Below are 14,851 nucleotides of genomic sequence, written 5' to 3' on the forward strand. Positions count from 1 at the left end.
GGTAATTTACACATCCAGAAAACTGGTCTAATTCTTCAGGTTATCACATGAATGTTGCAGGAATGAGAAACAGTTTAGGGTTATTGTCCTCAACCCCTCTGGTAATGGCAATGGTTTATTTTGAGAAAAATCATTATTTGCATTTTCCTGTGACTGGCACTGTATGGACCCATGACTGATGCATAAGCTGGATTGTAGGGTTACAAACAATTTGGCTCCTGGGTAAATGATGACACTGGAGAACTTAAGTGCACAGCTATAGACCTTAGCACTTCCTATAGTGAAAAATTCCAGGGACTGCTGAAGTCATGTTAACTTTAGCCCAGATTTGTGATGCTTTTGACATGAGCAGACAGTGTGAGAGCATGTAGTTCAGGGCTTGCGATGGAATGGATGACATCATAATGTTCTTCTGCTGATAGGAGGTGAAGTTAGCCGTAAGACATGAACCTGAATCGGGAGGTATCAGGATCTTTTGTCTGTAGTATGGCTTAGAAAGTGACCTTACTCCTTGGTTCTGTGGCCCATGGTTGAGCAGGCACACAATTCTGTTCTTTATGGTTGAAGCATTCATAGGAAGATAGATGAAAAGCTGGAATTGGCTTCTCTTTTGCTTCAATGCATACATAGGAATTGGCCTGAAAAGGACTATTTATTCTGATTGTAGTGAGGTGGAATTGAACCATTAACATATTTAGCGTAACATCTCTTTAACAGTTCCTGTTTCCCACTTCCATACAAGATGACCATCATATTCTTTCTCCACTGAAATAACTTGCAAACAGTTCCTGGGTTTGGATGATTCTTACAAGGACAGGGTTCTGCCAATGAACACAGAAGATCGGTCGTGCACTTGTGTTCTTCTTTTCAATATCATTCTTGTTCTCCCAAAGCTCAAATATCGCAATTTCAAAATTGCCATATTCCGAAGCAGTTAATATTTGCTCTCAAGTTGATTTCTAGAAGAAATGGCATTTCCAAGACTTTGTATTAAAAGATATAGTTTCATGATTAGTAGTACAGACCATCTAGCCAGTGATGCGATGAACCCAGTAGAAGGCAGGGTCTCAGCAGGTGGATGCCTGCAGTGCTGAAGAACAGCTGTACCGAGTGGGATGCATTTTCCAAATAACCATGGAGCTGTACAACAGGGTGTCCACCAGGGGATGCCTTCAGACCCCCTCTGCTTCCTTCCAGCTCAAAATGATGGGATCTAGGCTGCACTACAAACCAAAGTTCATAAATTGCTAAGAGAGAAGCCAGTACACTTTGAGCACAATACAGAGAAAAAGGGCAATGACAGTCTTTTAGGACTTAATGGGAATATCATCACTGAAGTCCATTGAGCTATCAATAGTGAAGGTGTTAATAGCTGCCACAATAGCAGAACTGGAGCATTAATTAGGGTCCCCCAGGCAGATCTCAGTCACACTGATTCGAGAAGAACTCTGAGAAGATGGCATTGAAGAATAATGACTTAAATGGCCGGGGCAGATGTTCTTTTAGAAATAGCTTCCTCCACATCAGCATCATGGAAAAATATGATTGATAGTCTGCTGCTCTCTTGAATAACGTTTAATCTCAGTTCTAGGACTTTCTACTGCTGAAGTTCCATTAGGTCAGATATTAAGTGGCTAGTAATATCCAGGGGCACCACTATTATTATTTCCTCCAAATCTAGAAGCTGAAGTCTGGGCAAGGGCCAGGCTGATGGCTGAAGGTCAAGCCAATGACTTGCATACAGCGAGGCAAAAGTTGAAGCATAGCTGAACACTTGAAACAAGTTGAAGGCTTAGGTGAACACATCGCTGAAGGCTTGAACCAAGACAGAGCAAGGCCAAAATGTAATAGCCAAGGAGAACCAAGAAAGTTGGAACAGGTTGATGAACTTGGACAAAAATCTGAATGAAGGCACTTCCTGTGGGTCTTAAGCAAAAAAAACAAAACTCAGGAAAGAACAAAAGTCAAAGCATGAAAGGCCCATCACAGGACCACATTCAAAGGCCCATCACAGGGCCACATTCACTGAGCTCATGGCCTTCGCAATATGTTGGAAATGGGTGCTCCAGAGTGTGAGCCCCTGTGCTGTGATGCAGTCGACACAACCCTGGGGCTGGCCGTGGTCGATGCTATTGGTGGGAGAGCACATTCAGGCACGAGCTAGGCTGAAGTTAAAGGCTGTAGACTTAGAACAGAAACAGTCGGAGACTTGGAACATGAAAACAAGACTTGGAACAGGAACACTTGAACCATGAGCTAGGACATTTCTGAGGAGAACCAGCAATCTCTAGAGGAGCCCCCGGCCACTCGCAAGCTCTTTCTGACCAACTGTTTGAGAACTGCTTGAATGCAGAACCAACAAAGGCTGAGGACTCTGAAGACTGAAGACAAGATGATGGTCACGAAGACTTGGAACAAGATCCTGAATAATTGGACGTGACCCTTAAGACTTGGACGTGATGAAGGCAGAAGCAAGGCTAAAAAATGAAACATAGACACAGTTGGAAATGGAGGTCCAGACTTTGACAAGGAAACAAGCAATGAATGAAGACGGGAATCTGGACAACACTGAACAGAAGGATCCAGACAAGGAACCAGGCTGGGACTGATGACAAGTTTTATACAAGGGCTCAAGACAAGGACAGAATGCAGGCTGGACAAGCTCCCAAGACCAGGAACAAGGAACTAATGAACTAGGAACTCGAAACTCTGGAATTTGATATAAGACTTCAAAACAAGGAATGACTCTGAGGACTTGAACCAGGGAGGATGGATTTGGAGACTTGGAACTAGGTACAAACAAGGAACAGAAGAGCTGGAACACTTGAACTCTGAAGACAAAAACAGGGCCTGAATTTCTGAAGATGAAGACTGGAACTAGAACTTAGGAGATAAAGATTTGACTGGAACTGGAATTCAGGAGAGAAAAGCTTGAACTGAAGACTTGGACACAGGAATGAAGACTTGGACTGAGGACTTTAAAAATTGAGCTCTAAGATGGTAACTTTGAAAGAGGCACATGGGTGCACATATGCACACGTTTGTCGGCTCGCATCGAGAGATGCAACCATTTTATAAATACAGACATATATGTGTGCATATTATAAAATAGCCTGGACTCACATACATGTGCGTACAATTTTAAAGGACGAGCAGATGTGCGTACAAATCCCGCTTCTACCGCGTGAGGGGCTTTTATAAGGGATGCGCTCCGATGCCATAGGTAGTTTTCCCAGTTCATTCCCTGTCCGCCCAGTTAAGGGATAGGACTTCCCAACCCCCCTAGTTTATTAGTCTCTCTTTTCCCCATTAGCACCATTTTTTAAAACCCCTCTGACTAGCTTAGATTTCTTTTAATTTTATTGCTTATACTCCATCCATAACAGTAGTAAAATTACACAGCAGGGGAGCCGGGCACACGCCTATGTGCATAAAAGTTTATGCGCACATCTCTTGGTCTTCCCCTGACATGTCCATGCCCTGCCCAGACCATGCCCCACCCTTTCTGAAAAACATCTGACTTGTGCACTTAGCGGAAGATAGGTATATACTCGAGCAGCTTATAAAATCTGTTCGGCACTTGCAGACCCGCATTATGCATGTATCTCCCGGCTCTGGTGCACGTAGGCCTTTTAAAATTTGCCTTTAAATACTTTATTTTGGTGTCTTTCATTTTTTGTTTTCTTTGTTTCTCCTCAGCTTTTATGCTTCTGCTGTTATTTTCAGTTTATTATTGGCGTATATGAAGTTAAGCTCTTCCTCTGTTAGTGCAGGAAGTTTCAGCTGGCTGTTTTGGATTTTCTCATTATTTTTGGCATCCTCGATTCTTTGAGGTACTTGTTTACCAGTGATCGTTCTGCAAACAGTGATTTTATTTTTTCCTCTATATGCTTTTTTTTCAAGGAAGGATTGCTTTCTCCTTTTCATCTGGCCTTGTGTCCTTGTTGGCAGGTCTCTCTCAGTAATGAGTTTTGCTGAATAGTATTGATTCTGATTTATTTCTGTGATGCCAATAGGTGCTCGCTTAATGCCGGCTACGGCCTTGTTGATCTTACCGTACTTTTTACTTTGGGTGTCAGGTCTAACTTAATCTTTCTCTCTCTTGGACAACAACAGATATCTATCACTACATACATCAGGAGCTTAACCACCAGTTCCTCAATCTCCTGGTTTGTTTCCTGCCTTTTCTCTTTACCCTGCAGGCCAATCCTACATTTCACTCCCTGCCTGTCCTACACTGCTCTAATCCTAAATTCTTTATTTATGTAGTGACGGATATATGTGCTGTGCTCCAAGAAAGAGAAAGATTAAGTTAGACCTGACCACCAAAGTAAAACGTATGGTAAGATCAACAAGGCTGTAGCCAGCATAAAGGGAGTGCCTATTGGCATCACAGAAATAAATCAGAATCAATTCTGTTCATCAAAACTCATTACTGAGAGAGACCGGCCAACAAGCACCCAAGGCCAGAAGAAAAGGAGAAAGATAACAAGCTCTCCTTGAAAAAAAGCATATAGAGGAAAAAATAAAATCACTGTCTGTGGAGCTATCACTGGTAAACGAGTACCTCAAAGGATCGAGGATGCCAAAAAAAAAGAGAAATCCAAAACAGCCAGCTGAAAAGGCTGAGGAGATACAGCTTTTCTGCTTCTGCTGTGTTCATTGCATATCCACCTCTGTTGTTTTGAAAAACTAAGTTAAATCACTGACTCCTAATGAATGTATGCAAATGTAAGTCCACTGTAAAGTAATGTATCTCCCATAGAACTATTTTGCCAATGCCCCTGTACTGCCAGAAGTGGAAATGGTACATGTAGAAATTAACAAATTATATGCCAAATTCATCCATGTATAAAAATTATAGGGGTACTTTTGAACATATACATGTAAGTTTTGAGGCAAAAATAGGCATATTTTATAAACTGTGTTTGGCGCCACACAGTTTATAAAATACATATATAATTTAATGCTCGCTCGCTATTGAAAATTGTCCTCTAAATTTTTAGTAACACACACGTTAAAAAAACTTGTATGAGTTTTAATGCATACTGCATAGGCACATCTGCAATGGTTCTCAAGAAAATGTACTTTTTTTTTTACTGTACATTTGTGAAAGGAGGGATTTCTATAATTAATTTTCAGTGGTTTTACCTGCTATTAATCATAAACAGTATAAATTTTTTCTATATCAGCCAGCCAGTATGCATAACCTCTTCTCTCTTTCTCTCTCTCTCTCTATCTCTCTTTCTCTAAATAAAAAATAATATAAACCATGCAGATTAGTAAAGTACTAAATAATGTAGCATTTTCTAGTTCAAGTATGTATTATTAAATATAATTGATGAGTTGTTTTATCGTCATATTCTAAAATTAAGTTCTTCAGTAACAAATTTGTTCTGTGTCTTTTTCTATTTTATATAGTTTTCTCCCTCAGTTTCTCTTAGTTTTGTGCTAATGGCTTTAAAATACTCTAAATAGTAAAACATTCAACAAAATGCATGTAATTAAAGCTGTAATGGAATATTGCACTCCTAGTGTAATTCTCAAACTGCTCAGCACTTGGTCAGTTTAAAGGGTCATATGAAGTTCTTGAATAACATTTGCAGCTTTCTGTATAGGGAGGGAATATTTTATTCAGGTATAGCAAACATGTATACACAGTAAGTAATATTTAAAGAAATTCTGGAGATAAATTTCATAGAATCTCTCCACAAAACAGGGGCTCCAAAGACCCCCAGGATCCTAGAAATTAAATAGTTCTTCTTAAATGAAAGACTTAACTAAAATAAGTAGTTTGAACAAATCTCCAACTGTGAACTAATTAAAGACAATTCCCTAGCATGGTTCTTCACTAAACGTCATTTGAAATTTTATTTTGTTTTCTTTAAGTTCATCTTATTTACATCCATTCTTCTGAAAGACTCTCACCCTTTAAAATGTTTTATATGAATTAAAAATATCCCGGTAATATTGCCCTTCATTACAGTGTATGCCATAATTTTGTCAAAATAAGAAAATATACTTTAGAAAGGGTACTAGAGAGATACAGCTTCAGAATAAACATTTATAGCACAAGAGATTTATAAGATGTTGGTTAGAAGCTCATATAATTAAGTAAAATTAAATAGAAGCTATATCCTGTTATGAGTCAAGCCTAGTGGCTCAGTTGGTAAGTGCTATTCATGCACTGCCATGTGGCAGGTCCCCCATTTGATCCCTGGGTCAGGATTTCTGCTTCCTCATTCATCCTGAGTCGTTCATGGCTGGGGATGCTGTGGAGGCAACATTTGCAGCCTGTGGGAAGAGGAACTGAGTCATTGTCACTGGTTAAAGGTGACACTTACTGGCCACATTCAGGGTTTATGATTGCAGGGTTCCAGAATGAGTCCTGGTTGGAGCTGCCAACTGGCTCCAGATTTTCAGAACAGGCTGATCCAGTCCTAGTTTTACTCCCCTGCATGCAGGTACTTATAATCTTGCTTTTCTTAGGGAATGCAATAGGGAAATCTGAATCAGTCCCAGCATGCAATGGGGTGAAACCAGGACTGGATCAACCTGTCCTGAAAATCTGGAGCTAGTTGGAAATCCTAGTCCTGTTGCATGGCTCCCAGCCCAAACCTGTCACTGTAATGACTGGACTATATGTAAGTTGGAATGGGATATAAAATAGGGAAAAATACCTGGATAGTTACAAATAAACAAGAGGAACAGTAGGAAATTGTTGGGTAAAAAAGCAGAGTTGCTTACCTGTAACAGGTATTCTACATGGAAAGTAGGATTTCAGTCCTCACATGCGGGTGTCGACATCCGATGGAGTCCAACCTAGAACTTTTATGTCAAAGTTTCTAGAACTTTGAATGTGACTCACTGATCATGCCTAGCTTGCCTCTATAACATGAGTTCTCATGAGGGCCTCTTCAGTCTTCTTCCTTATCATTATAAAGAGAAACAAACTCCAAGGGGAGGTGAGTGAGCTTTGAGAGGACTGACATCCTACTGCTCTTGAAGAATACCTGTTACAGGTAAGCAACTCTGCTTTCTCCGAGGACAAGAAAGATGACAGTTCTCTCATGTGGGGAATCCCTAGCAACAGACTGTTCTGAATGAAAAAGGGGAAACAACCACAAACTATTTTTATTGGCAACTATTATGGTAAGTTTTTTTTTTTGTGGGGGGAGGGAGATTAATTAATTGATAGGAAAGAGATAGGAAGATAGGGAAGCTCTGAGGTGTCCCATTTTGTATCAATTGCCCCTAAAAATCCTGTACATTTTTTAAGGCCTCTCTCTCTCTCTCTCTCTCTTTCTTTAAAACATAGACTGTATTTTTTTTTTCTTTTTTTGGACTTCCATGCTGAGAACCAATTTTGCTATGATTCCAGTTGTTTTTTTTTTCATTTTTAACTGAAACAGTTTGTTGTAAGTGTTCACTGATATTGAAGAAAAAGTACAGAACCAGGCAGATAGCCATGGCTGAAGACATGGATGAATTAATTGCCAGATATTGATCGACTGGTGATTCTGCAAAAACTGGTTCTAATGAAAGACATCAGTATATGGGACTAATCAGAAAATAGGCCCATATTGAAACACTGATATGGGAGAAGAAACGACAAACATGCAATGTTGCAAGGAACCATTTTGGTCTCTTTTGATCCAAGTAACCTGGAACAAAATGGGCACCCTGACATTTAAGGTGCATATGTTTGTTTTCAGGCTTCAACCAATGAGACAAAAGAAATGTACTCCTTGTTGTTCAATGCAGGGAAAGGTAGTATAAAAGAACCAGTGCTGAGGCCAGTTTTTTGGCACGCAGTCAGCCCCAACAGACCAGATCAGAGGAGTAGACTACACAGAGGAGAGGAGAGGAGGAGAGATCACAACATCGGAGAGGCATCTGAGGGACCTTGGACCACTGGCCATGGTACCAGACACCTCATTTCGTAAGTGGGTAATGGGAAGAACCTAGACAGTTAGACACTAGCTTGTCATATATCATAAGTCGTGGGAAACTAAATCTGAGAATATATATATTGATCTATATTAATCAGTTACAAGAATTCATATATATTTACCATCAATAAATTACATTTATATACAATATCTCAGAGTTTTTAGATTTGTGCCAGAGTGAATTTCATAACAGACGTATGTAGCACAATTGCTGACATATGTCACCCAACTAATAAATTCACCAATTGAGCTAAAACCTGCAAGGGCATATAATATACACATTAAGTACCCAAACTTTCATCACTAAACTTCCCTTATTTATGAGAGACAGCCTGAAATAAAAATAATGGCCCCTAAGAAGTTGTAAAGTGGGTTCTACAGCTCAAACAAATTCTGCAGGACAGACTGACCAAAACCTACTTTTGTATTTGGAGTCCCTGTACTAATAGAAGTGAGATATGAATATGTGGAAAGAACTCCACATCACAACCTTGTAGATCACTCTCCATAGAGACCAATCTTAGGTGAGCCACTGGCGCTGCCATGTGTTGAACAGAATGAGCCTTGACATGGCTGACCAGATTCAGTCTCATCTGGAAATGCAATATGCCAGCCAATTGGATAAAGCCTGTTCGGCAATGGTAATCCCCAGTTTGTTGGTGTCAAAAGAGACAAAAAACTGGGTGGACTTTTTATGGGAGTCAGTCTATTCCAAGTAGAAGGCCAAGACTCTTGCTATCGAAACTGTTCAGTCCTTTTTCACCTTGGCGGGCATGTGGCCTGTAAAAAATGTTGGAAGGACAATTAACTGGTTAAGACAGAATTCTGAAACCACTTTAGGCAGAAATTTACGATGGGTTTGCAGAACCATCCTATCATGATGAAACTTGGTAAAAGGTTGATAAGTTACTAGAACCTGGAACTCACTGACCCTGGGTGTTGAAATGACTGCCACCAAAAATACAACCTTCCAGGTCAGATATTCAGGATACAGGAGTGAAGTGGTTCAAAGGGAGCTTCATTACTTGGGACGGAACCATGCTGAGGTCCCAAGAGAAGCTAGAGGCCTAATGGGAAGCTTCTGCATAAAATGGATAACCAAAAGTATAGAAATGGATCTACCTTCTACATGCTGATGTTAGGCACCAATTATACTGAGGTGAATTCTTACTGAGTTGGTATTCAGACCTGACTCAGATAAATGTAGAAGAAAATCAAGTAGTTTTTGTGTGGAGCAGAAGAAAGGATCTAGGCTCTTTTGATCACACTACAAGACAAATCTTCTCCATTTAAGACCATAGGATTTTTTAGTGGAATCTTTCCTTGAAGTTAAAAAAAAACTTGAGACACATCCTCTGACAGATCAAGTGGTTGCAATGTCAACCTTCCAACATCCAGACAGTGAAAGCCTGGAACCTGATATTGGGATGGCACAACATACCTTGGTCCTGAGTGATGAGATCTGAGGAAATCCACAGCCTTAACTTATAGGGTCTTTGATAGACATCTCCCTGAAGAGTGGGAACAAAATTTGACTCAGCCAAAATGGGGCTATGAATATCATGGGCCCACTATCTTCTTTCAGCTTCAACAGAATCATTGTGACTACTGGTATCAGAGGATACCCATATAGTTGACCCTGGCCCCAACTGAGAGCAAAGGAGTTTGAGGTAGGAATGTGCATTCATTTAAAATGAATGGGCATTCTGAAATGAATTGGGTCTAATTTATTTCTTTTGTAGGTCCCTGAAATGATTTCAAAAGGTCCTCTGAATTAAACAAATTCTATTTGTTTCATTCATTTTCCCCCATTCATTTCTATGGCCAATAAAGTCTATAGAGAATAACAGATGGAATGCAATCAATTAGGAATTGTTACAGTATATCTATTAGCATCTAGCCCAGTGAGTCATGTATGCCTGTCAGACCTTGGCAGGTACATGTTATCAAGGAGAAAATATGCTTCAACAGCATGCTACTCTGCCTTGCTGCTGTTATACTCCTCAATGCTACATCTTGGCAGTTTTTGTGCTACTCAGCCTTGCTATTATACCACAGACCTTATACCTTGGCGTTGTTCTTGCCAGTCTGGGGTCTGGTTTTGCACCTTTCATGTTGCTTTGGTGTATCGAAGCCACACCTTGTGCTGCTTGGCCCTACTATCAGTGCCTGCCTTTGGGTTTTTTTCTGCCATCTTTTCACTTCATTCCCCCTTCATGGTGCCTTAGGGTGCCAATGCCACGTTCGATGCTACTTTGCCTGTTGTGATGCCATTGAGGCTTCATTTTACTTTTGCTGATGCCCTCTTGTGGAGCCTTGTGGTGTCCTTCCCCCTCTTGCTGCTTCTTTGCTGCACTCACAGTGCCTTGGAGAACTCCTGCCAATGCAGGTACCCTTTTGCCATCACCGCGAGCATGTTATTAAATATGATGTCTGTGTGAACGTGTGCTGGATTTTAACATCGTGCACACATGTGCGGGCGGCCCATGACTCGTGCAGGGGAATTTTCAAATTACATGCAACGACATGATTGCCCTTTTTCACAGTTCCCTAACCCTAACCCTAACCCTTTCATTCCTCCCTCTTCCCCTCTCCTTCCTGACCCCAAACCAACCCTACCTAGCACCGATTTTTTTATTTTTATACTTACTGCTCCTCAGGTGCAAAAGTAACCTCCATGTGGCAGCCGGCTGCCAGCATGCACTTCCCCGGGACAGCGTCTAATGGCGCTGTGCCAGCCCTGCCCCACCCTGCCCCTCACAGCCTGCCCCTTTTGAAAGGCCCAGCAGTTCGGCACGTAAAGGGTGTTATGCACGTGGCTGGGCCCTTCTGAAAATTCATGCAGCGCACGCAGGGCCCGGCCACATACTTAACCCATGTAATTTATGTATGCAGAGCTTTTAAAATGTACTTGTAAATATATTTACTCACATTACCATCTATATAGCAGAACATAGAAATTTGTAACTCTGATCTTGTAATGGTTGTCTAAATGAGCACACAAACTTCTTTCAATAGTCTTTCCTCCTACTATAACTGGGTAGTCCAGCAGTAACTGTTACGCACCTCGTCCGCACCTGGCCCATGCATGGGCCTGCTCACCTCTCTGGTTCCACAGCAGGTCCCTGGCCATCCTCCCTAGCGGCAGCTGCGAGCTCTGTTCCTGTCCATCTCCCCAGGTAGTACCTCTGGACTGTCTCACTGGTACTGACTAGGGGTGTGCATTCGGATTGACCGCATTAGTAAAACGCAACTCATATTTTTTTTTTACTTAAAAAATTGATTCGACATAAACGATCGGATTTCCCACATATCGAACATAGATATGTTCGATATGTGGGAAATCGCGATTGTTGAGCCAAAATAAAAATATAAACCCCCTCACCCTCCTTAATCCCCCCCCCCCGACTTACCACAACTCCCTGGTGATGGAGCGAGGAGTGAGGACGCCATTTCTGCAATCCTTGGCGAGAAGCATGTGACGTCGGCGGCACGTCGAGTGACGCCGGCGTCACGTGATTCCCGGCTCGTTCGCGCCGGACGGCGCGCTCGGCCCAAAAAGAACTTTTGGCCAGCTTGAGGGGGTCAGGAGGCCCCCCCAAGCTGGCCAAAAGTTCTTTTTGGGCCGAACGAGCCGTCCGGCGCGAACTTGCCGGGAATCACGTGACGTCGCGTCTGAGTGACGCGGCGCCACGTGATTCCCGGCGAGTTCGCGCCGGACGGCTCGTTCGGCCCAAAAAGAACTTTTGGCCAGCTTGGGGGGCCCCCCCAAGCTGGCCAAAAGTTCTTTTTGGGCCGAACGAGCCGTCCGGCGCGAACGAGCCGGGAATCACGTGACGCCGCGTCACTCGACGTGCCACCGACGTCACATGCTTCTCGCCAAGGATTGCAGAAATGGCGTCCTCACTCCTCGCTCCATCACCAGGGAGTTGTGGTAAGTCTGGGGGGGGATTAAGGAGGGTGAGGGGGTTTAAATTTTTTTTTTGCACATATGTACATATACCCAACTCATTGGATTTTTTTTATGTCCATATTGGCCGCAAGTGGGACCCCCTTTCGGACATAAAAAATATGAACATAAAATTTTGCTCTGCACATCCCTAGTACTGACCTCTGTTTGCTCCTTGACTTGCCTGCCTGCTCCCTGCCTTCTGACTTCAGCCTGCTCCTAGACCCGCCTGCCTGGTGCCTGCCTTCTGACCTCAGCCTGTTCCTAGACCCGCCTGCCTGCTGCCTGCCTTCTGACCTCGGCCTGCCTGTGACCTCATCTGACCTCTGGAACCTGACCCTGCTTTGTTGATCACTCCTCGGACTGACCCCTGGATTCTGACCTCTGCCTGATTGACCACGTCTCCAGATTCTGGCTCTGTTCCTAGCCTTGTCATCGCCTACGCTGTTCTGGTCCTCCTTGCTCCATCTGACCTCCAGTCTCAAACCTGACTGTGCTCCTCTCCTGTCTGTGGGCACGCCTGTCTACCATCTCTCCAGGAGATCCTGCGAGGCCCACCTAAGTCCAAGCGGTCCGGGTCCCTACGGGCTCCTCCCAGGGGAACCTCGGGCTTCCAGTGGTGAAGCTCATCCTAGCCTCTGTCTCCTCCAGTGCTCCACCCCTGGGGGCAGGTGCTTCCTGGTCCCTACCAGGGAGCCATTCTCCACTGCTCCAGGACAAGGGTCCACCCCCAAGCACAACAGTAACAAATATCAGAAATGATTAAAAACAAAAACCACAAACATATTTTCTAGTCTAACAAATATATATTCTTATAAATACAAAAATAACAAAAAAAGAAACTTAGGAAGAATTACAAAACAATCTCACCTTCCAATACACACAGATTTCATAAATTCAAGGCACCAGCCAGTGCCATGTTGACGTAAATGGAGCTGTACACCATAACATACACCATGTTTAAATACAGCTAACTACCAATCAGCTGTCACCTTCATAAAAAGGCTGCCCTTTCAACCTGCTCATTCAGCCCCTGAAGGCTAACAGTACGCCACATGTTGATAAAACATTGTTTTAACTGGCGAAATTTGAGAACGACATCAACCCCCCCTCCCCCCCCCCACACACACATTTAACCTGGAAAATAACAAAAAGCTTAAGATCATCTATGGTATGTGTCTTTTGTACTCAATGGTTGACTGATCTGATATGTCTTTTATGCTCTATAATCTGCAATTTAATCATTCTCTGGGTTTGTCCTATATACAAACAATAACAAGGGCAGACAATCACATAGATAACTACCTTAGAATAATAAGAAAAGGAACCTGGTAACTTGTAAGGGCGGGACAAACAGTGGTGACAAAACATTTGTAATCTTAACATGCATGCATACAGAACAATTGCCGCATACTGTCTGTCCATATATCTCTTTCACTGTAACATTTCCTTGACTGCATTGGCTTGGACACGATCGCAAATTTCTCCTTTTTTTAACAGCATAAACTGGACATTGGTCAAATGAAGGCAAAGAATGTAACAAAGGCCAAAAATGTAAAATAATATTTGTAATGTTTGCAGTTTTAGATGAATATGGCAAAGAACAGATGAAATGAATGTCGTGAGGGGCTCAGAACTTGTCTTTATTGATAGGTTATCTCTGTTGACAAACAAAGCTCTTTTATAAGCTTTTTTGACAACAGATCTAACATAACCTCTTGCTAAAATTGATTAATCAAACCCTGAGCTTGTGTCTTATATTCACTCAGCCACCGAGGAACATAATCGACGAAACCTTTAGAATTGACCAACAGGAATATTATTTCTTAAGCAACGAGGATGAAAGCTAGTATTGTGTTCTTATCAGTGGGCTTACGATATACCTTAGAACTAATCTCCCTCACATGTTTATATATTTGAATGTTCAAAAATGTAATAGTGGATTGATGTGATTGGATTGTAAAAGTTAAATTGACATCGACTGTGTTTATACATTGATTGAACAATGTTAATGTTTCTCCACTTCCGGTACAATTCCAAGATAGATCATCTATGTATTGTCTCCAAAAGACAATATCATAAAAAAAAGTAGGAAGTATAAATAAAACACTTTTCAAATCTCAAAAAAGATATAGTTGCACTGGAGAAGGGCAACCAAAATGATAAAGGGGATGGAACAGCTCCCCTATGAGGAAAGGCTAAAGAGGTTAATGAAGTTTGCAAGTAGCACATTTAAGACTAATTGGAGAAAATTCTTTTTCACTCAATGCACAATTAGGGGCAGATTTTAAAAGCCCTACATGCACCGAGCTATTTTGCATAAGGCTGGCAACGCGCACAAAGCCCCGGGACACACGTATGTCCCGGGGCTCGAAAAAAGGGGTGGGGAGTGGATTTTATAACATGCGCTTGGCTGCGCGCGCATGTTATAAAATTGGGCGTACATTTGTGCGCGCCGTGTAACGTGCACAAATGTACCCCACATGCGTATGTTTAAAAATCTGGCCCTTAAGCTCTGGAATTTGTTGCCAGAGGATGTGGTTAGTGTAGTTAGTGTAGCTAGGTTTAAAGAAGGTTTGGATAAGTTCTTGGAGGAGAAGTCAATTAACTGATATTAATCAAGTTGGCTTAGGGAATGGCCTCTGCTTTTACTGGCATTAGTAGCATGGGATCTTCTAGTGTTTGGGTACTTGCCAGGTTCTTGTGGCCTGGTTTGGCCTCTGTTGGAAACAGGATGCTGAGCTTGATGGACCCTTGGTCTGACCCGGCATGGCAATTTCTTATGTTCCGACACATATATGCATGAAACAGTAGGGGCCATGGGAGATTCCACAGAGATTTCTTTAACTTACAAATAAAAATGGGTTGTATATGCAAAATAATTCTAGAGTTAATTCAGCCAAACATACAATAAAATGATGTTGACTCTGTGACATATTCAACTCTTCCA

Source organism: Rhinatrema bivittatum, chromosome 2 (assembly GCF_901001135.1).
Source record: "Rhinatrema bivittatum chromosome 2, aRhiBiv1.1, whole genome shotgun sequence".
NCBI lineage: Eukaryota > Metazoa > Chordata > Amphibia > Gymnophiona > Rhinatrematidae > Rhinatrema > Rhinatrema bivittatum.